The 24,466-nt window shown below is 35.2% G+C and overlaps 1 protein-coding gene across 1 annotated transcript in view; it reads left to right on the top strand.

The window, feature by feature from the left end:
- The first annotated feature begins 4,259 nt into the window (after window positions 1–4,259).
- LOC150094629 (double-strand-break repair protein rad21 homolog) overlaps window positions 4,260–24,466 on the top strand; it is a 342,589-nt gene continuing 322,382 nt past the window's right edge. The window contains exon 1 of the mRNA XM_090411608.1: window positions 4,260–4,395. The gene's annotated coding sequence lies outside the window, so the exon portion shown is untranslated. The remainder of the gene's footprint in view (window positions 4,396–24,466) is intronic.

Raw genomic sequence — 24,466 nt, 5'->3', positions numbered from 1 at the left:
ACAGACCCCTGAGGCACTCCACTAGTGACATTCCTTTTCCTGGATATTGCTCCCCCATACACAACTTGTTGATACCTATCAGATAGCTAGTCTCTAATCCAATGCATCAATCTAATATCCAACCCCATCTGCTCTAGCTTGACTGTCAACCTATCATGAGGTACTCTATCAAAAGCCTTTGCAAAATCCATCTATATTACTGTGTATCCTTTTCCTCTGTCCAAGGAAGCAGTCACTTTATTGTAATAAGTAAGTAGATTACTAAAACATGACCTCCCTTTAGCTTATCCATGCTCTCAGTCAAGGATAATACCATTGTTATCAACCCAACTCTGGATCCTAGTTCTCACAAGCTTCTCCAACAACTTAACCACAACACCTGACACACAGATAGGCCTATAGTTTGATGCTTGAGTTCGATCACCTCCTTTATGAAGTGGCACAATCTTGCCCTCCTTCCACTCCTTAGGAACTTACCGAGTGCAAGACTCATATTAAAAAAATATGTCAAGGCAGGTGTCAACTCCCCGGCACATTCTTTCAGAATACGTGGTGATATTTTATCAAGTCCCACAGCCTTATTAACATCTAGTTTACTCAACTCCCCATACACCTCTTGCTCACCTACAGTCAGTCTCCCCTCCCCATCATGAACTGCTCTCAATCCCTCCATGAAGTCACATTCACAAGATTGAAAGATCTTTACGAACTGCTCATTAAGTATCTCCACCATACATTCTACATTAGCTGTCTTTATACCATTTTCTCCAATTGAATGAGAAACCCATTGAATGAGTTTAAAATACAGTTTGATAAAATTTGTGTGTAACAATCTGTACCTCCTGTGATGAGTCTTTGGACTCTGTGGAGGTCTGGTGTTAATAATAAATATAGCCTCCAGAACATCTGAAATTTAGATTTTCTGTTTCACTTGCTGCATTACTTTACCTCTGAACAGTATAATACTATAGAACTCTATAGAAGTCACAGAGCCACCTTTCAGAATCCCCTGAAAATACTTGATTCAGTATGGAAAAGAGCAGTTAGATTGATTAATCACCCATCTTTCACTGATTCACTCTACCCTCTCTTTTGTATAGACATTTAATTTCTGTTTGCATTTTCCAGAAATATTTTCATGGACACTGTCTCCCACCCATTTAAATCTGTTAAAATTCATTCAGCAGGTATTCAACACTTCACAGTTACACTCCAGACTAACAAGGAACAAAATTTTCCTCATCTTTATTTATTTTTTCTGTTACTGTTTTTTGGAACAATCATTCTTCTTCAAGTCTTTCCTATACAATATAATATGTAGTTTCTTCTTTCTTCTTGTCCAACCAGATTGAAAAACCTCTTATGGATGGGATTACCATGAAGAATAAAGTATACAGTGTGCCACAGCTCTGCAGAATGTAACAATGCCAATTCAGAATATAGTGTAAATGTGGCGAGTTGAATAGAACCGAATTTTGGATTATTCACATCTAGTTATGGAAAAGTGTTCTTTGTGAAGAGCTGTTTCCATTTTGGTAGTTTGTGTGTGTTTTTTCAAGAATGTAACTTATATTTAAGCCTTAAAAACTTAGGCATACCGCTATTGTCCGTGCAGCTGATGAGAAAAGTATGCCTTTTTATAAACTTTTTCCCTCATGAATATGTAAATCTGGCATATTACCTTACCTTTATTATTTTGGTCCCACAATTCCTAAGCTGAATATATATGACAACTTATACCTAATTATTCAATATTATGCAACACCAGATATCAGTAAAGGATAAGTGATGAAGGCCTCACTGGCCTCTTTAAACCTGTATTTATACCTGGAATTAATATATAATATTTGGGTAACTTTCTAATCAGTCCTTCACAAAGTTTCCAAAGACTAATTGACTAAAAGATATACGAGGGTGGTTCCGTAATACGAGGGTGGTTCCATCCCCAGTGATAGGAAGAAAACAACTGTGTCACTTTTCAACATAATCTCCCTTTACTTGAACACACTTTTCACATCTTTGAATTAAAAATAGTCTGTACTTTTGTATGCAAAATGGCCTAAAACTGCATCTTTCACCTCATTGTCATCTGCAAATTTTCTTCTTCGAAGAAAATTTGCAGATGACAATGATGACTTCATCTCCAGTGACTAATCTTGAAAGGTAGTACAGTGACTACTACCTCAGTATTTCTCGTTTCTTCTCCTTTATGGTTGCACAGTTTGTGCAGAAGTGAAGCATAAAATTCTGCATTCCCAGTGGTATTCCTTTCTTCAAAGTCAATCAAGAGAATTCTTCGACAATTCCAAAAAAATGTTGCCATGATCTTCTTGGTGAACTGAGTGACCTTGGCTTTTCTCAGTGGTGCTTCGCCTGGTTTGCGCCACTCCATGGATTCCCTTTTGGAAAGAGGATCATAATAAAGGGCCATGGTTTCATCCCCAGTGACAATTGATTTCAGCACTTCACTGATTCTTTTGGCAAAGCTCTAAAAACTTACTGGAACAGGTCACATGATACTCCTGAATTGAAGAGAGAAGTCAGGGCATCCACCTTGCACTGACCTTTATCATGTGAAGCTTCTCATGAAGGATGTGAAAGATGATTGTTGTAGAAAGCCCCCATTTTGCTGAGATTTCTTTGAGCTTTAGCCATCTGTCATTGAGCAGTACCTTCTCAACAAGAGACATTTTCCTCAGTCATCACTTCTGCAGGCTGACCATCATGAGGATCATCTTCGATGCTCTCTCTTTCTGTGAGAAACTGTTTAGCCCATTCTTCCCAGTGGAATATGAAGGAGAAACTTTACATAAACACCATCCAAACACTGTTTGATAGCACTTGGAGAAAGCCCTTCTTTGGTGAAAAACTTTATCACAGTACTCAATTTTTAACATTACAACCACTTAGCTTGCCATGTGTTAGTCAAATGATACAGGTAGAGTTGAAACTGGTGCACTAAGTTCCTATAGATGGAGATATCTGTCTTGGATGGCATTTTAAAATTGGCACATGAATTTTGTATGTCAGGTCAGAAACTTTTGGAACCTACCTCGTACCATGAGGAAAAATCTAATTTGAACTCTTTTCCTTTCCTCAAGTGTTACACAGTGATCAGCATTCATTTCAGACAAATTATGGAGACTACAACCACCTTCAAAGTTCATTATCTGGAGCACACACACACACACACACACACACACACACACACACACACACACACACACACACATATATATATATATATACACACAGAGACAAGCTATATTACATTTCAAACAGTATGCCAAAGAGACAATGATTTGATCAACCATTATTCTACTGGCCTGACCTCTAGTGAAAAAAAAAACTACATTCTAAAAAAAAGCTATATTCTATTTATACCATCATCAGATATATGTGTATGTGTTGTTTCGCATGAAAGCTAAGTTGCATCTCAACTTATTTATTACACTTTTAGTGAGTTGAGAGAATAGCAGATCTTTCAAGGAGCCAGATAAATTTCGAAGTTTTAGGAATGTTTAATTTTGAGGTTTTGTTAGAGGATTATTTGCCTGTTTTTCCCTGATAAACGTTTTTCATATGGGATGGTCATATAATCATTATTATTGTTTAGTGCAATTTTCTGTTAAGATCGGTAACCATTTTATGAAGGTTTGCTGGTTTTCTAGTCAAGTTTTTTTGAGAGCCTTCTGAAAAGCTCTTGAAAACAATACGATGTATATATGTGTAAAGTATGTAATAAGCCATTCATAGATCATAGAGAGAGAGAGAAAGATTATCTGATGGTAGATGAGAAGTAAGTATACCACTGTAGGGAAGATTATTCTGTTTCTCACAGTTGTTTCTAAAGTTGGCTGAAAAAGGCTTGCTAATGATTTGATGGCCATTTGAAAGAATGTGCATCATTTGTAGATGTGTTTTACTGAGCACATCCATATGCTAATATTTATGAGAAATCTTATACAGCAAACAAAATCTGATGCAGATCTATTCAAAACTGGCTGAATTTAACATAAAATCCTTTTTTTTTCTTTTTCATCAACAGCACCAGTTTTATAAATTAAACACAAATAAATTATTTTGTATTAATATAAATGACACATTTTATAACTTTTTTTTTTCAATTGGTTTGCAAAACAGTTTACTAATTCTTTCAAGGCAAAAATCTCTTTTGATCATTTATTCTTTATTTTTTCTTAGTTCTTCCCATTATTGATATTCTAAAGCAGAACAAAAGAAGTCTCTAGCAAAAACTGATTGTTTCTAGGAAATAATAGGGGCGAAAAATGTAATCTCTGCATACAGGTGGGAAATATCATGCTCTGTGGTTGACATATTGGCTGTAGCATAAAGTTTCTCATTCTGCATGATGGGAATATGTCTCTTATCAGTGTGAGTATTTTATTTATAAATCAATGCTTTCTATAATCAATTACTAATATATATATATATATAGCAAATTGTTAATGAAGGTAATTTGTAAAAGGAAAAACTGAAAGATTTCTGAAAGATTCTTGCTACGGTATTATATCATATTTTTATTGATTTTGATATTAACTGTTACTGCAAGAGAAAGTAATGACTGAAGTGAATGGAAGACCTGAGGAAGATCTGAAGAAATCAGTCTCTTCTTCTCTTTTCCATTATCTATTGGATAATGATGAGGCTGAATGAACTCTTTCCACTTCTGTCTGTCCCTGGAATGTCTGAACAATTCTGTCCAATTTGGTGTCGCTTTGTTTGCACACACTTGGATGTGTGTGCAAATCTTCAGGACTGGGCTTTTTCAGGTGCAAACTTTGTTTTCACACACTTGGATAAAGGATTAAACTAAATTTATTATAGTCTGACCAAGTGAAAAATAAAATTTCAACATCTTTCTCTAAATCCAGAGTAATTTAATATAAAGGTGGCACACCGTTTGGCAGCTCCTATAGGAGGAGGAGATGATCTTGCTAATGCTTCTGCCTTGGTATCTCCACTTGGGCCTGGCTCCCACTGAAGAGACCTCAATAAAGGTCGAAACTAGTTTGGGTAGTGTCCCTTCCCTTAATGCATAAATAACATTATACATATCTGCAAGGAGATGTGTTTTGCATTATGGGAGATACTGAGATAGGAGTGTTTGTAGCTTGCTCCACTTTTGCAAGGAGTCGCCCGGTGTTGTACCACTTTACCCCAGTCCTGAAGATATTTTCAGGCGCAAACTTTGTTTGCACACACTTGGATAAAGGATTAAACTAAATTTATTATAGTCTGACCAAGTGAAAAATAAACTTTCAATATATATGGCTTAATTTTTTTGGAATACTTTCGTAAAAACCTTACTTGGAATACTGAGGAGGCTAATGCCTTCGTAATTATTGCATTCTGTTTTATCTCCTTTTTTTGTATATAGAAGTTATAACTGATATGGTCCAATCGATAGGTATTGCTTCATTTTTGTAGATCATTTCAAATAATGTTTTTAATGGTTCCAGAAGTTGTTCCTTTCTTGCTTGTAAGAATTCTGCGTATATCTGATCAATACAGGTTGTAAGTTTATCTGTGCTGTGTTCTGTTGTTTCTTTGATAAAGATATTTGTTTCCTCTTCCATTTCAGTGGCTGGAATAATAATATCCTGAGGAGAGCTGTTTTTATTATACACCGTATTTTTTTTGTGTATAAGATGCCCCCATGTATAAGACGAACCCTACTTTTTCGAACCCAAAATTAAGAAATCAGTATTTTAAATGTAAACAGAACACACTTGATATTTTTTTAAATATTCAGAGTATATTTAGTAATTAGGTAATATTTTTAAGATACATACTAAGATGCATTTAAGATGCATTTTCTGGGCTAACTTGGTTTGTGTTCTCATGGCCAACCCTTCTCTCCTCATGAAGTTGAAGCACCATTTTGCCTTTCCTGTGAAATCATCAATGTTCATTTCTCTTGCAAACCTTTTTGTCTCATATTGAATAAGCTAGGTTGGCACACACATCTCACTCTGGTGCTGTTCCATAATCCAAGTCTTAAGCCTCTGCTCCAAGTTTGGCCATTTTGCTGGTTTTCCCCTTAAGGCCCTCTTCTTTTTTGGCATCTTGAGTAGTTGTTCTTCCTGTTTCTTCACTGTCTAATCATATTCAGTTGGAGGAGGAGGTCCAAACTCTCTCTCTCTGAAGCTTTATTTCCATGCTCTTTTGCAAAATTGATGACTTTTAACCTCCCAACTGGCCAGGACGTCTATAGACGTCCAGCTAAATCTGGATACGATGCATGTTATCTGTTGTGCAATTCAGCCAACATGTCCATCAGAAGGTGTGATAATCCCTCACGCTGAAGAGAGCACTTAATCAGATTATCTCAGGCTCATAGCTGTGACTCAGTTACCTATAGCAAGAAATGCAGTTCCTTGATCTATGCTGGGTAACTGAATTTTAGTTATATTGGATAAACTAAAAAATATAGAAATTATTTTTATTTTCTCTTTTTATTGTACAATACAATTTTAATGCCTGGACAAAATAAAGACCTGTCTAATTTCTTCACTTAATATTGCGTTACCTTCCAGAACCAATTTAATTTTTAATTTTTTTGCTAATTTTTTCTAATCGCTTACTCCACAAAACATTTTCTTTGTTCTCAAAGAAATTTATTCACGATAATTATTTGAAATATTATTTAAAAAACCGGCTGCCGATGTTCGAGATTATGTTATATTTTTGTTCAAAATCATGATTCAAAGAATACTTCAGATTTCCTGAAGGACCTGCTTGAGCAACTTTGCTTTATAGAGAATAATGAAATTCTTTAAACATGTCACTAAATTTTTTTTTCTTTATATTGTAATCTACTGTTCTTTGCTTTTACCTTCTTGGTTTCCCTGTATAATTGGTCATTACAAAATAAAATTAACGGTTATGATTTAAATTGATATGTATATATTTTCTGCTAGTTCAGATATTATGCTCCAATTTTATAATAAGTAATACTTTTGCTTATATATATATATATATATTTAAATTACAAAGTTTGGTATTAAAAATTTCCACTACAAAAGTTAGTGGAAATTTTTAATACCAAAAGTGTGGGAGGAAAACGGTAAAATGCCACTCTTGTAATTGTATCAGATGTTATAATGGCAAAACTAGCAAGAAAAAAAATGCATTTGTACTTTCTTTTCAAAACACAAAGAGAGAATATTGTAAATTCACCCAATGAAAAAGAAAATACTCCATATTTTTCTTGTGTTATCTGATTTTTTTCTTGTAGTGCAAAGAAGAAATCACTGCGCATAAGATGGTAGAATACAAGAAGGCAAAAATCTGTAGATTGATTACATTATAACTGATAGAGAATTCATGCCAGAAAAATTATTTATGTAAGAGTTCTAACATCAGCAGATATAACGACATTTTCTTCTAGTTTAGATACGTGGCATTATTGAAGTAGCAAAACCTTTGCTACTATTTACACTAAAATGAATGGGCATGTTCCCCAAGTGATTTATGTTCATAACAGTTGTCTTGCAAATGATTTATAAAATAAATTCTCTGAAATATCTGCAAATTGAATAAGTCTTCAATATAACCTTCCTGCTCTCCCAAAAAAATAAGATTATGTGAAGTATATGCTCCTTTTCTTTTAAAATAATTAAGTCCTCTTTTTCAAGATAATTATATGAAATAACTTATAATTTTTCGATAATAAAAATGAAACTGATCATTATAAATTAAGAACTTATTTCACCATAAATACTGTATCAGCCTGTAAAAGAAACGTCTGTAATTTTTTCTATGTTAGGATATCTACTAATCAACAATTGAAAACGAAACACGACATTCTTGATGTATCTCTTAATTTTCTTCCTCAATAGCACTGAGAGTAATCTAAGCCTTTACCTTTCCCTCCAGCTAAGAGGATTACTACAAGTATTTCTAAGACGTAGATTACTTCCAAAATAGCAACCAGTAGCATAAGTAGAAGTAAAAATATTTAGATTATTTTAAGAAAGAAACTAAAATAATACTACTGAACTTTTTTTTTGTGTTTTATGCATATAAACAATTTTATGTGGTGAAAATATAGGATAGTGTTTCTAAAATTTCAAATCATTTCAGCAGACAGTAGAACAGCTGGTTTTAGATTGCAAAGAAATAGTACAGAATTAGAAGCTCCAGGGTACAACAATATTATTGTCTTATAAAATTAAGACTTATTGTCTTAAGTAATAAAATGAAGTAATAGATTTTGAATACTGTCTGGAAACGTTTTCGAAGCTGTACAAATTTAGAGTGGTTATGTAATTGAATTCTAGGAGAGGATAAGGATGGGGGAGGGGTAAGCATTAGCAAATCTTCAAAATGAGCATAAATTTTGAATTATTCTGTATATGATAACCTTCGTATTATATTTTCAACATATCTTGGTGGTTATGCACTGGATATTATAGTAATGTGCATCCTACAAAAAAAAAAAAAAAAAAAAAAAAAAAAAAAAAGAAAAGGCGAAGAATCCCTGCTAAAACATCATTGGATATAAATTTTCGATACTAAAAAGATTCACAATCGGAAACAGAGAGTTATGCAATATAACATCGTTTGTTGTTCATAAAACAAAAAAAAAAAAAAATATTGTTTCTAGAACTGAAATGTGATAATCTATATAATGGTATTTTGCTAGGAAAGAAAGCAAAAGGTCATATTTATTTCAATAAATATTATTTAAAAATATAAATATGTGACATAATATGTTCAATGCAAACATCTGAAAATTCGCGAAAAAAGTTGTTTCTATATTGGAACAACCAGTGCAACTGTTCCATTACAGTGATTTGAAGATTTATAAATTTATAATACAGCAAATTTGCTACTACTAAATAGATTCATTGCAAAGGCTGATCGATGGTCATATCAGGATTGATTATTTTCGCACATGTGAAATTCGTTTCAATTTTTGGGAAGAAACACAATAAATCATTTTAGAGGCAAAAAAGTCAAATATTTTAGGACAGTAAAGAAAATTCCAAGTAAAAACAGTGTGTGTAAAGACAGGTGACACAAACTGTTAGTCAGGCACTAACAGTTAATCCACGAATGGCTTTAAATAGCCGTAAAGGGATTAACGGCAGAGGGAGGTAATGGCATGATGAAAGGTACAATGACGATGAAGTTTTGATCCATGCAGAATGCTATGGTGGGCTGGATATTTCATCCACCTCAGCTGGTAGGAAGGTTAACATGAATTTTGAAGAATATGACATTTTTGGACATTTTTATGGGCTAGTGCTCAAAATATTGTTAATGCATTAACTTACCCCACCAACAAGTTGCAGATGTATGAATGCTTTCAGAATTCTGATTGGTTTATTCAGAATCAGCCATTAATTACGTCAATCGACAGAGTTAACAAATGCTAGTGATTGGCAGAGGCCTGTTCGTGGAGACAAGGTACCGGCAGTTTCACCATGGCAACCGCGGGTCTCTCAACCGGTTACTCCAGTGTATAAAACAACTCCTAATATTTAGTCTAAAAATTTTAGAAAAAGTGTCGTCTTATACATGGAAAAATACGGTAAGTCTCTAAAGTATTCTTCCCATCTGGCCATTCATTTTGTTTTACTTTCAATTAGTTGTCCCTCTTTGTTTTTGATCATTATCATTTTTATTGTCTCTGTCTTACTAATTTGATCTATTTGTTTATATAATCCATGGAGGGATTTTCTTTTGATATTTAATGGCTTCTCTGCCATTTTGCATTTTTCTTCTAACCAGTTATTCTTGTATCTTTTAACTAGCTTTCTAATTTCTCTGGTTAATCTATTATATTCATTTCTGTTATAGTTCTGTTTTAATTTCATTCTTTTCCTTTGGTCACTTAATCTTTTTATTTCATTTGAGATCCAATCCTTTTTACTTTATCTTTCTGTGTAACCTGTTGTATTTTCTGCCAATTTTAATATTATTTCCTTTAATTTGCACCAATGTTCTTCGATGTTTATATTCTGTTTTGGTAGTTCCTTCAGGTTTTTATCTAGTTCTAGTTGATATTATTATTATTATTATTATTATTATTATTATTAAGAGAGACCTCCAGGCAGTCAGAGACTCATCAACATACTACACCCACACACACACACCAGCTATCATACTTATTCTTGAATTCATTCACACTGCTTGTACTCATAACATCCAAAGGCAGTCCATTCCAATCACGCACCACCCTATAAGAGAAATATCTAGCCCTCACACCCTTCGGCGGCCTTCATTCTCAGTTTCCAAGGATGCCCTCTCGTCCTTTCCCCACCTTCCATAATTGAAAAATTCCATCAGTTGAAATCCTGTATAACCTTTTCAGAAGTTTGTAAGTCTCAATCATATCATCCCTCTTTCTCCTGTTTGCCTAGTGTCTGCAGTCGACAAATTTTCAATCTGTCTTCATAATGAGTATTCACAATCCTGATATCATTTTTAACACTCTCCTTTGTACTCTCTCTTCAGTATATCAGAATCACAACGGAAACCAGGAGACCAGACCTGCGTATAATAGCAAAAGTGAGGTCTTATCAAGGCCTTGTAAAGAGATAAAATAACATCCTTATCCTTACATGTGAACTTTTGTTTCAGCATTGCAATTATCTTTTGAGTTGTATTTGCAATCTTTGCCACATTGCCCCTAAACTTCAACTTCCTATCTATTAACACTCCAAGATCCCTAGCCTCATCAATTTCTTCTAGCCTAATCCCACCAATATAATACGACATTGGATATCTAACCATGCCGAAGTGAATGACTTTACATTTACTGACATTGAACTGACACCCATTTTCCCATGCCCACAATTCCAGCCTATTCAAATCATTCTGCAAAGACTGCATCATCAGCAAATAACTGTATATCACTTGTCAAATCCTTCTCAATATCATTAATGTACAGATTGAATAACAGTGGACCAAGCACTGATCCTTGTGGTACACCACTTGTTACCTTAAACCATGCAGACTCAGATTCCTGTGTACCACTTTTTGATATCTGTCATTCAGCCATCCTGTTATCCATGCTAATATTTTATAACCCAAACCCATTTTCTCTAATTTATGCAACAGTCTACCATGCTGTATTCTGTCAAAAGCCTTAGCAAAATCCAAAAGTATCATAGTATATATCCATTCCCCTTGTCTAGTTCAGTGGTAACTTTGTTATAGAATGTTAGCAAGTTGCTAAAACATGACCTTCCCTTAGTAAACCCATGTTGTTCATTGCAAAATACAGATTCACTGTCAACCCATTTCTGAATGTGAGCCATAACCAATTTTTCCAAAATATTCACCACCACTCCTGAGATATTAATTGGTCAATAGTTGGATACATCAGTCTTTGCACCATCCTTATGCAATGGAATTATCATACATTCCTTCCATTCTTGCAGAATCTTCCCTGTTCTGAGACTCATATTTTCTTAGAATATTATTGTCTTGTAGTTTATTTACATTCAATTTCCTTTTGACTCTACAAGTGCTTTCAGATTTTAACTTTATTCTTAGGTTTGCTAGTACTAGATTATGGTCTGATCCACAGTCTGCAGCAAAGGATCTGCAATTTAGGATACTTGATTTCCATCTTGGTTTACAACAATATAGTCGATCATATTCTTGGTTTGTCTGTCTGGTGATGTCCATGTCCATTTTCTTTGGGATTTGGTTGTTTAAAGAGGGTGTTGGTTATTGTTAGTCTATTATTTGATCAGAAGTTTAGCATTCTTTTGCCACATTCATTGCTTTTAAATCTTGCTTTAATTATCCTAGGTGAGATAACATTGTAAGACAATAGTGAGTTTTGAACCTTTAGTTTTAATATAGTGCTACTCCCTCCTGGTGTTTGTTGTCTTCCCTGAAGTTACAATTTTGTACTGAAATTCTTTTCCAGTCCCTCTGGTTTTGTAGGGTCCAATCACTTCCCATCTGTAGTTGTCTTCCCTATCTTGGTTCCCTAATAGTGGGCACAACCTTGTTTGACCAGGCGACAGTCAAGCTGGCATGCATCTTTAGGTTGCTTTGAGTTCATTCAGTTTCAATGTTTAAGTTTCATCAAGTGTCAACCACCACTCCTTGACCTGAATTCAGCCACTCCTAACATGAAGTACAGATGTTGTTTGCAGCTGATTCACTGAATACAATCACTGCTTGAGATCACTATATCTGGCTACCCTTACTTTAGCCTGTGGGTCTACACAGTTTACTGGAGTGTGGCCACTACCAGTTTACAGTAACTTCTTGGAACCATAAGTGAGAGTTGGGTGTCCAGTGAGAACTAACCGAACCACAATTATGAGCAACTGTCCAAGTGGAGAGATACTATCTCTCCTCGACACCCCATACACCCATAAATAAGTAAATAATATTTATTTATTTTAAGCCATATATTTCAACCTGAATACTGAATATATTACATGCCATCATCAGTGGCAATATTAGTTAATTACAAGGTAGAATGCAAACATTAGATTGATTTGAAACAGTTAGAGCTGTGTGGTGTTCTCCATAAAACAACATAAAGGTATAACTGAGGAAACATTGTATTATTGATTATTCATTAATTGTATTAAAAAAAACCTTTGATGTGTGATTAAAATAAAATTCTCCCATATTTTACATAGGGAGAATCAGTTGTTCTGATTTAATTTTGAACAGTGAAGTGAGACCTCAGTGCTCTCCTTAAACAAACGTTCAAATTTATAATGACACAGCTGAAGTAAGCGTGTTCTTAAATTGTAATGATTTCCTCTCACTGTCTAAGATATAAATGCAGTTAATGATTAACTAATAATACAATGCTTCTTCAGTTATAACTTTGCATGGTTTTGTGTCTAACATCATGCAGTTCTCACTGTTTCACATCAATCTATTCTTTGTGTTGTACCTGTAATTAACTATTGTTGCCACTGATGATAGTCTGTAATATTCAGGCAGAGATACATAGCTTTAAATAAATCAACATTATTTACTTATTTCTTTGTGTTTTCCTGTGAATTAAAGAAACCTTGAGCCTCCATAGCTCAGTCAGTATAGACAAAGCCCTTTGGTCAGAAAGACCTGGGTTCGATTCCCATCAGTGACATGAGGAACCTTTATCTGGTCTCTTTCAACAGAAGGTGAGTTAGTTGGTCTCATACAGAGGTAGTGACAAAACAAAAAAGGACTGGTGAGCCTGATGTGGGCTTACTAGTCCCCCACCCACATTTCAAACTTCTTGATGGAAACTTTCAAGAAGAAAGCTCTTGAATCCACAAATTTAAAACCAAATTGGCTTAGATTTATTATTATTATTATTATTATTACCCCAAGACCTCATGGAGTCAAAGACTCATCTGGGAGGTCCTTTTATCACACACACATCTCATCATGCCATGTCTTAAACACACTCAAACTCCTTGCAGACATACTCTCAGGCAAGGCATTCCAATCATTCACAACTCTGCACAAAAAAACCTGCCTCTCACTCCCCTACTCACACCATCTTTATACAGTTTCCAGGGATGACCTCTGGTTCTCCCCTGATCTCCCACTATTCTCTGTAGAACTTCTCCACCATTGATCTTATAACAACCCCTTACCAACTTATAGGTCTCTATTATATCTCTCCTCTTCCTCCTGTCCACCAGACTCTGCAAATTACATCTTCTCAATCTTTCCTCATACTCGACATTCCAGAGGTCAGAAACTACCTTGGTCCAGTCTCCTTTGGACCCTTTCCAACATCTCTTCATCCTTCTGAAAACCCGGCAAACAAATCTGGGCACAATAGTCCATGTGTGGCCTAATCTAAGTGTTATACAGCGGAACAAGAATCTCCCTACTTCTACACATCAGTGTCCTCTGCATTATTCCCAGAAGCCTTTGTGTTGTCTTCATAATTTTGGCGATGTGTCCCTTAAATTTTAGATCCTTATCCACTATCACCCCCAGATCTCTTATTTCCTCTACCTCCAACAATATATTCTCACCAAGCATAAATTCTGCATCCCATCTTTGTTTTCCAAATTTTAAAACCTTACATTTTGCAACATTGAACTCATATCCCCATTTCTGTGCCCAATCACTAAATTTATTCGAGTCTTCTTGTACGGCCACAACATCTTCACTACTCTTTATGGTTCGTTCCAACTTTGCATCATCTGCAAACAACTGAATATCTCCATCCAACTCTTCGCCAATATCATTAATATACAAGTTAAATAGTAATGGCCCTAAAACAGAAAACAGATATGTTGATGATGCATTCATAAATTGGCCATAAAGTTACCAAACTTTGAATGCTTTCCTCAGCCAGTTAAACAAACAACATAGGTACATGAAATCCATGATAGAAATAAGAAAAATAAAATTCCTTACTGTTCTGGGATACTCTTGTAACTTGCTTTCCATTGGGCTGACAGAGAGAAATAAAAAAGAAAGAAGGTCAAGAAGTATGTGAAACAACCAGATTTAAGCAAAATAAAGTGCTAAAATTCCTGGTTTTGGACAGCATGTATACATCCATGATGAAAAGCAATCCTCAAATTGCTTAAAGTACCTCACATAAGTGATGCTGATCTTCACAACAAAAAAATTAACATCATATAATAGGAAACATAAAAGTAAAAATAACTTCAAAAGCCAACAAGAAATACTAGCATCCTATCCCTCTCTTTCTTTTTTTAATATGCAGTATATATATATATATATATATATATATATATATATATATATATATATATATATATACACTTGGTTTTAATCCTTTTTCCCAAATAAGCAAAACAAAGTTTTGCACGTGAAATATATTCACGCATGAGCTACTTGTATATAGAGGCTAATGACTTCATATCACTTGCCTTAGTATGTATCCCATAATGCAAAGCACACCCCCTTTCAGGCATGTATAATGCAATGCATAATGGGAAGGGCTACTACCCAAACTGGTTTCGTCCTTTATTAAAGTCTTTTCAGTGGGAGCCAGACCCAGGAGAGATAGCAAGGTTGAAGTAATGCAGAAGTCATATCTATCTCATATACAAGTGGACAAAAGGTGCTTGACCTTCTTAATAAAAATCTCTGGATGAAAGAAAGATCCTTTTTCCCAAGTAAGCAAAACAAAGTTTTGCACGTGAAATATATTCACGTCTGAGCTACTTGTATATGTTAAGAAGGTCGAAGACCTTTTGTCTACTTGTATATGAAATATATATGACTTCTGCATTACTTCAACCTTGGTATCTCTCCCAGGTCTGGCTCCCACTGAAGAAACCTCAATAAAGGTCAAAACTGGTCTGGGTATGTGGCCCTTCCCATTATGCATTGTATTATACATGCCTGAAAGGGGGTAGGCTTTGCATTATGAGATACATACTAAGGCAATTTAGATGCAGTCCATCAGCATTATACAAATCCTTCCTTCCTTCCATCAAACACAGACCACAGATCCATAAATCCTACATCATTTCTTCTGCACAACCCAACACCCTGTTCCTCAGTTCACCTCTATCATAGTGTGGTAGAAGACGTACAATCTCAATCTTCAGTTTTGCCTCCTCTTCTAAGAACTCTTTTCAGTCCTCCCTTATAGGTTACTTCTTGCCTCTCAAATCATTTATACCAACCAAGAGAGCCGATTCTTTTGCCTTACTTTTTTGTAACCAGACGTCATGAGTAATATCGTGAATTTTTGAATGAGGGAAACACAACTTTGTCACACTTTCATTAATTACTCCCTTAATCATTGAGTCTCCGTACATAATTTTCTCCTTAACTTGTTTTTCTTGTTTGTTCGCTCAGCATTTATTATTACTTTAGAACCATCTGCTTCTTTCTCTTTTCAGCCATGCTAATCTCTTGCTGTTTCTGCATTTCAGTATTGAGCTTTGTCATGTGAAGGATAATAATATTCAAGCACACTATTTCTTTATTAATGTCCATTTAATTCTCCTCTATTTTCACAGCCGCACATTCGACATTAATTCCGATATTTTCCATCCTACTGTCGACACTGTCCAGTCTACTACAACATGGACTTTGCCGCAGTTCTACAAAACACTGGCACCATACTGACAATATCATATATAAACAAAAGAAATACAAGGTTTACTTATAAACTAAATAACTCAGTCAATCACATTCCCATTTGAAACAAAATTGACAATAAATTAATATTATCAACTAAAATACGAAAAAGTTACTTTTCCTTATAACCGCTTTACACATACAATATGCCATCTACACAATAAAAAAAAAAGTAACTGCCCAAACAGGGACCAAAACTCTGGATCCTTAGGTTAAAAGCCTAATGCTCTACTAACTGAGCCAACTGATTAAACTGATAGCCATTTTCCTTTGCCCAAATTTCCAGCCTATTCAAATCATTCTGTAAGTGTTGGACATCAGTAGTATCCCTAATTGCCCTGCCTGTCTTGGCTTCATTGGCAAACAATTCCACATCTATTAGACCCTTCCTAATGTCATTAATGTATAGATTAACAATGGCTCAAGGACTGATCCGTGAGGTACACCAGATGCAGCTTAGGTATAAGGATTGAGAATAGGTTTGTTATGATCTTGGATATAAGGATTGAGAATAGCAAGATTGAATTACACCATGGATATAAGGATTGAGAGTAAATTTGTTATGATCTTGTGTTTGTCAGGTGAGGAAGGCTGATGGAAGATATAGTGTTTGTCTACTTTGTTGGGATTATCATTATTGATTAAAAAAAAGTGTGGTCAAAATAAGTCATCATCATCAAATTCCTGCCATGTACCCTCAAGAGGGTGTACAGGATATGATAGTACTACATGAAAAATTTACATCATTACTAACTTCCTATCTACAATTTTCCTCCAAATCAGTCTGTTACTTGTCAAGACTCCACCATTACCACATCTTATATTTCTATCGTCTAAGGCACTTTGTACCGTATCAATCCACCTATATCTTGGTCTTCCTCTGGGTCATTTTCGTGCCAACTTGGCAGAGACCACTTCTTTTGCTAATCTTTCCTCGCCCATTCTGTTTAAGTGACCATACCACCTGAGCAGGTGGTATGGTAAGTGACCATACCACCTGCTAATGTATTTCTGGATTCTGACAATGTCAAGTTCATTCCTAATATTCTCGTTTTTAATATGATATTGCCATTGATGCCATCTCTTCATGCCTCTAATCTTTCTCAGGACTCTCATATCTGCGGTCTCTAGTCTTTGGTCAAGTGTTTTACTTCTGAGCCAGCTCTCAGATCCATAAGTTAAAATTGGTTTGAACATGGTCTTGTATACAGTAATTTAGTGTTCTGATTAATTTGTCTCTTATTCCATATGAATTTATTCAATTGACTTCCTACCATATACCGGCTTTGTTGATTCTGTTGTTTATTTCCATACCATCTTCACTAAAAATCATGCCTAAGTAGCTGAAATGTTTTACTTGTTTCACAGGTTCTACATTCACAACACAGTTGACATTTTCAATGATTCTGCCTATTTTTATTGTTTTTGTCTTTTTATTGCTGACTTTCATACCATATCTATTACAACAGTTATTCAATTTAGTCAGAGAATCTTGCAGACTTGTAGCAGATTTATTTAGAAGTATAACATCGTCTGCATAAAGCAAAGAGCTGACATTAACATCTCCAATTTTGATATCATGTTTAATACCACTTTTCTTCATAATGTGATCCATATAGATAATGAATAACAGAGGCGATAATGTGCATCCTTGTGTCACACCAGATTTAACATTAAACTGTCTTCCTGTACTTCCTTTGATTCTAACTGCTGACTTACAACTCGAATAAAGACTAAGTATTGCTTGATATAATGCCCCTTTGACACCATTTAACTGCATCGTATTGAATAGCTTCTCTCTTGGCACCTTGTCATATGCCTTTTCCAAATCGACAAAACTTAAATACAGATCTTTGTTATATTCTCATGATTTCTCCACTATTTGTCGTAAAGTGAAGATCTGATCCTGACAGCCTCTATTTGACCTGAATCCAGCTTGTTCTTCACCAAGCTTTTCTTTCACAATTCTTCTCAACCGTTTCTCAAGTATACTTGCGTAGATCTTGCCAGGAACACTCAGTAGGGAAATACCTCTGTAATTCTCACATTCAGTTTTATTTCCCTTTTTATATATGTCCATTTTTCTACTTCAAGTATGGATATGTATTCCTGACTGCATGCCTGGTAGGTGTTTTTTATCACTATGCTGTCATCGCTGCTTGTTTCATTTAGCAAATTTTCAAAGTAATTACTCCATACTTCAAGGATATCTTTTTCTTCCGTTTTCATGTCACCTTTATCATCTCTAACTCCTTTTACAGCACTCTTTCCTCCATTCTTAAGCTTCTTCAACAACCTCCAGAATATTTTCCCACCTTCTTGATATTTATTTTCTGTGTTCTTGCCAAAGTCCTCCCATGACTTTTTTTTAGATAGTTTTACACAGTGTTTAGCTTTCTTACATTTGTCTCTGTATTCTCTAAGAGCACAAGCTGACTTATTTGCCAGGAGCTTTTGATATGCTTTCTTCTTTTCCTTCACTGCCTCTTTAACTTCCTGTGTCAACCATGGAGTTCTAATTTTTCTCTCCTTGAAGACAACTTCAAAACATGTCTCTCTAGCTGAATCAATCAGGGTTTTCTTCAAGGCTTGCCACTGAATCTCCAAGGTTTGGTTCCTGTTCTCAAACTCTTTCATTTTCTTTTCAATAATATTTGTGTATTTTCGTCTACAGTTCACATCTGAGAGCTCTCAACTTTTATTTGCTTTAAAACTTTCTTACATGTTATTCTTTTCAATATGAAATTCAATTTTATCCTGCTCAAGACTAAATAGTGATCACTTCCAATTTCAGATCCTCTGTACACTCTGGTGTCCTGCAGCAGGGAGAAAACATCACTGTCCACAATAACATTTTCAATGTGACTTTTCTTATTCCTTGCCTCTTCTCTCCATGTGAATTTGTGCACATTTTTATGTTGGAACATGGTGTTAGTAATAACCAGTCCATGTCCTGAGCAGAAATCCAACAGATATTTGCCATCATTATTAACTTTGCTCTTTTCTCCAAATTTTCTCAAAACATTTTTGTATGTCTGACAATCACTTCCTACTCTGCTATGTAGATCCCCAACAAGGACCAACTTTTTCTTTTTCATTGTGTCAGTAGGTTTCTCTATAGCCTCAAAAAATTCCTCCACTTCTACCTTAGTAGAACCTTCTGTGGGACCATAGGCACAAATAAGTCTCATTGTCCAGTTCCCTATTCTGATATTTGCCCAAATCACTCTACTTGACACTGCCTGCCATTCAAGAAGATGAGCCTCGTATTTTGTGTTGAATACTATGGTTACTCCTTCTTTTCCTCGATTGTCATTGCCTGAATATAACATTTTGTATTTATTGCTCAGAAAGATCTCACCAGTTTTTGTCTTTTTTGTTTCAGTCACCTCTATTATGTCGATCTGGTACTTATCTAATTCCTCAGCTAGCTCCATTTCTTTGCCATTCAGGCTTCTTATGTACCGATCTTTAACTCTGGTGATATTGAGTTGGGGTGTGTTTTCAGATTTGTTCCAGTAGCTGACTTTTCGCTGTTTGCCCTGGTCCCCCGTTGGAAAACAACTGGGGCCTTGTTTAAACGGGCAATGTCCCAGCCGGCATGAAATTTTGTCATGTTGTACCATCGTTTTTTATTTTGGTTTAACCAATAAGAATACAATTTGGTCGGCTAAATCCCAAATTGCCAGCCCATCCTCGTTCGTTCAGTATCCAAGTAGATACCCAACAGGGTGCACCACGAGAAGGTGAGGATTGGACATTAGGTCAGAAGCCCTGGTCGGTTCTGCGCATTCCTTTAGAGGCTATGTGGAGGTCTCCTCTCAGTTATACAACTTTGACCCTTAAGCACCCCCAAAATAAATTTGGTCAAAAAATTGGTCAAAATAAGTTCTGTGACAAAAGCTGTGTCATTTGAACAGATAGCACTCACTCTGTCTGTATTATATGGGTTCTGTACTGTTCATGATTGATAGTGTGGCTACCAAAGTGTGTAGGTTTCTTATAAACAGAAAAAGATTATGAAACATTTGGAAAACATATACATGTATCCCTTGCCTAATGCAGTTTTACTTAATGGGAATTTGATTATCGTTTTGAAATTAATTGTGGCAATCCCTTGATATACGCGGCAAGAGTTTTGATTAACGCGCCTTTAAATTTACCACGCAAAATCATGCTCACACCACGAGGCTGCTAGCCTCATGGTCATCCAAATATTCTTAATGATCTGTATGAGAATGTGAAAGTTTTATTTTTCCCACCAAATATGACATTGCTACATCCCATGGATATGGGCATCATTGCAACTTTCAAAGCCTATTTTCTTCAAAAGTCATTCTCAAAGACAGTAGAAACAACAATGAGAGAAAATGCAATTATGCTCCACGAATTTTGGAAAAAATTTAACATTAAACACACAATTGAGAACATTCATGACTCATGGAGGCAAGTGTCTTCTGGTTGCATGAAAGCTGTTTGGAAAAACCTTCTGCCAGAATGCGTAATGACTTAGATTGTTTTCAAAATCCTGTGAACAACGTGGTCAAAGAAATCATTGCAATTGGCGAAGACCTTAGTTTTGATGGTGTTGATGCAGAAGATAAAGAATTATTGGATTCAAATTCAAAAGATTTCAGTGACAACGATCTTCTTGAAATTGAACAACGCTCATATGAAGACAACGAACAAATGGAATGCGAAGACAAGGTTCCAAAGGAAATAACATTCAAAGAACTGGATGGAATATTTCACAGTTTAGAATCGCTTAAACAGCAAGTAATGGATATGGATCCAGATGTTAATCAAAGAATGCTTGTTTGCCGAGGTCTGGAGAGTTCATTTTGCTTGTTATCGTAGAATTTATGCCGATAAGAAAAAACTAAAACTTCAAATGACTCTTTATAACTTTTTTTAATTAAAAAAAATTGCAGTAACTAATGTAGGTACAAGTATTTATATAAAATGAACTATTAGTACAGTAATCGATCAGGGATGAATTGTACTTTTTACCATTGATTGTTAGATTTGATTAATGTGATTTTGATATACGCGGTGACATCGAGGGATTAATTAACGACATTAATCGAGGGATACCTGTACTAGTGTGTGTCTAGGAAGATAAGACAGCTTTTTGTTTCATTTTTTCTTGTGAAGTGCATTTTTAAATATTGGACGTTTTAAATGCACTAACAATTATCCACTTTTTTGAATGGTTTTACCTTTTTTAAATTTAAAAAGAAATTCTTAAACATTTGAAAAACAATTAAACTTTTAAAAGTTCATTTAAATTTAGTTCAGTTTGGATTAATTTTAAATTAATTTTTTTTAAAACTCTTTAAAAGTATCTTTTTCCATTTGTATTGTTTCTGCAACTACAGTGGATTCTGATTATTTTGACTTATTAGAAATTGCATAAGCCAGTGGTTCCCAAACTTTTTCTATTTTCGGCGCCCCTGCTGAATCCAGGATTTCCCAAGGTGCCCTATGTCAAATTCTAACAAGTACACTTTGCGAAATAGCGAATAATTTTTTTTAAATTAAAGGGTTAGGTAAAAATAAATAAAATGTATTTAAGATCACAAAAAAAAGTAATTGAACAAATTCAATAATTATCATTAGTGGGATGGATGAGCCTGTTGATCACTGCATGGTTTATCATATCTTGGAATCAAACTGGACACAGCCATCCTCATTTCCTTCTCCACATTGATTTTTGCACAATACTTAGTTTTTATCACAGTGACCGCCGAAAATCCAGCTTCACACAAATAAGAAGTCACAAATGGAATTTAAATTCTCTGAGCTTTTTCACTCAGAAGGGGATATTCATCTTTTACTGATATCCAAAATTCAGTTAATTCCATGCTGCTAAATTTTGTTTTCAACGTATTGTTGCAAGACAACTCAGTAAGATTCTTTTCTTCTGCAGGAGTAAATTCAGATGGAGTACTGCATTAAATGGATCTTGAGTTTATGCAAATTTATCGATATTATCATTTTGAGCATATTTCTCAAACGAGGTGATAATCTGTGATAAGTGTTCTTCAAAAATGGATTTCATACCTCGAGAGAGGTCCACTCCATTGGAGGTCAAAAACTATTGCAACAAGGGGAAACATTCTTTGCCTCCGTCTTCATTCATTTTTCATTTCCATAGTTTTAGTTTTTTTATAAAAGCTGAAATTTTCTCAATCGACTTTAAAAGGTGCATGTTGCATCCCTGCAGAGAGAGAGATTCAGTATATTTATCTTTTCAAAAATATCACGAGTGTGCTAGTGTTACCAAAAAATCTTCATTCACAAAATTTTCGTTATACTTGTGGTCTTCCTCTTTCCTGTTGCAGTTCAAATGTACGAGACAAAACATTACCACCACGAGTGAGCCATCGCAAAGTGCTGTAGTACAACAAAGACGTGTGCTTGGATTCCATATCTTCACATAGTTTTTTTGAAAAACCTTGCCTTCAACAACCGAGTTTTTATAAAGTTTATTACATTCACTACATATTCTAAGACCTGGTTCAATGTAGGACTAGGATATTGTGAGTGCTTCCCTGTGAATAATGCCATGGGTCCACAGTGCATCAGGGGCTTTGCATTGAATAAGTGCCTGCAATCCTGCATAACAGCCAAACATAGAACGAGCACCATCAGTACAGACACCAGCTTAGTCCACTTCAAATTATTTTCGGATATAAAAGTATCAAAGATCTTGAACAAGTCTTGAGCCTTAGCACCAACAATGATACTTTTACAAAAGAGAAGGTCTTCTACAATGTTATTACCATCTATAAACCATACATAGCAAATCAAGTGAGCATCATTATTATTATCTGTGGCCTCATCCAGCTGCAACCCAAATTCCTTCCCTTTTATTTTTTCAATTAATTGATCATTGAGGTCCTACACTATGTGCTGTATTCTGCGACTGATGTTATTGGACAAAGGCACTTTTGAAAGCATCTTCCCAGCAGACTCACCGATCATAATGTTCACCATATCTACAGCAGCCGGTAGAATGAGTTCTCCTGCGATGGTTTGTTCTTATATTTTGCGATTCTGTGTGCACCTTGTAAGATGCTAGCAAAGCGTTGCTTAGTATTGATGCCTGCTTATAAAAACTACCTTTTTTATTGCTTTAACTTTTTTAACTTTCTGGTAAAGTAGTCACGAGATGTACTAACCATGCTGGGATGATTGGTTTCTAAATTGCATTTCAGCTTATTTGGCAGCATGCACTCTGGTGCCAAAACTGTCATACACAGTACACACTGAAGCCTCCCTTCACCATTGACTTCTGACGACGTAAAAACCAAAGTCCAAATAACTGTCATCATATTTTCGATATTTACGCTTCTTCACACTCTTGCTACTATTTGAAGGTGTGCCCTCTTTATTTTCTCTCTCACAATGCTTATAACTGTTTAGTAAAAACCAATCTATTTTTAAAAATATATACGAGAAGAAATACTTCAAAATGTTCACTTGACTAAATCACAACAATATTTAGTTGATACAATCTCCGAAAACTAATTCAACACTAAGACCGTGCGAAACCAACAGCTATTTATATACAAACACAAAGCATCGAGAAAGTTCGAGAAACTACTAAAACAATCGAGGAACTTAATTATTGTAGAGCGCCATCTAATAACCATTTGTAGAGGCTTCTGCAAACAGTTATTACTAAGTGAGTTACTGGTTTGCACCAGGTCCGCTAGATGTTGCGTCCTATCACATTGAATTGAAAATGGAAATAAAATTATGAAAATTTTGTAATTGCGGAGCCCCTGTGAGGAAGCCACGGCTCCCCAGGGCACCACAGCGCACACGTGGTGAACCACTGGCATAAGCAGAATAGCATAATAATGCCACATGAAAAACTAGCAATTAAATTGGAACAGATGGGATTGCATAGCAGATTAGTGCATTGGATTGGAGATTGGCTGTCTAATAGGTATCAATGTTGTGTATGGGGAAGTGATATCCCAGAAGAGGAAAATTACTAGTGGTGTGTCCCAGGGATCTGTTTTGGGGCAATTATTGTTTAATTTGTATGTAAATTACATTGGAGAGGACTTAAATGGTGATATACAGTTGTTTGCAAATAATGGAAAGTTGGGAAAAGTTATGGGAAGTAGTGCAGATGTTGTAGTGTTGCAGGAGGACCTAAATATACTATCTGAATAGAGGAGGGGGATGTCAGTTTAATGTTGCAAAGTGCAAGGTTTTAAAATTTTGGAAACAACAATGGGATGCAGAGTATAGGATTGGTGGGAATATTTTGGAGGTGGAGGAAATGAAGGATTTGGGGGTTTGTGGTGGATAGGGACTTGAAATTTCATGGACATTTTGCTAAAATTGTGAAGATTTTAGCAAT

This window comes from Typopeltis vanoorti, chromosome 21 (assembly GCF_054136105.1).
Source record: "Typopeltis vanoorti isolate ZY-2024b chromosome 21, IOZ_Tvanoo_1.0, whole genome shotgun sequence".
NCBI classification, from domain to species: Eukaryota; Metazoa; Arthropoda; class Arachnida; order Uropygi; family Thelyphonidae; genus Typopeltis; species Typopeltis vanoorti.
The sequence above is the reverse complement of the archived record's forward strand: the minus strand, read 5'-3'. Positions and strand labels throughout refer to the sequence as shown.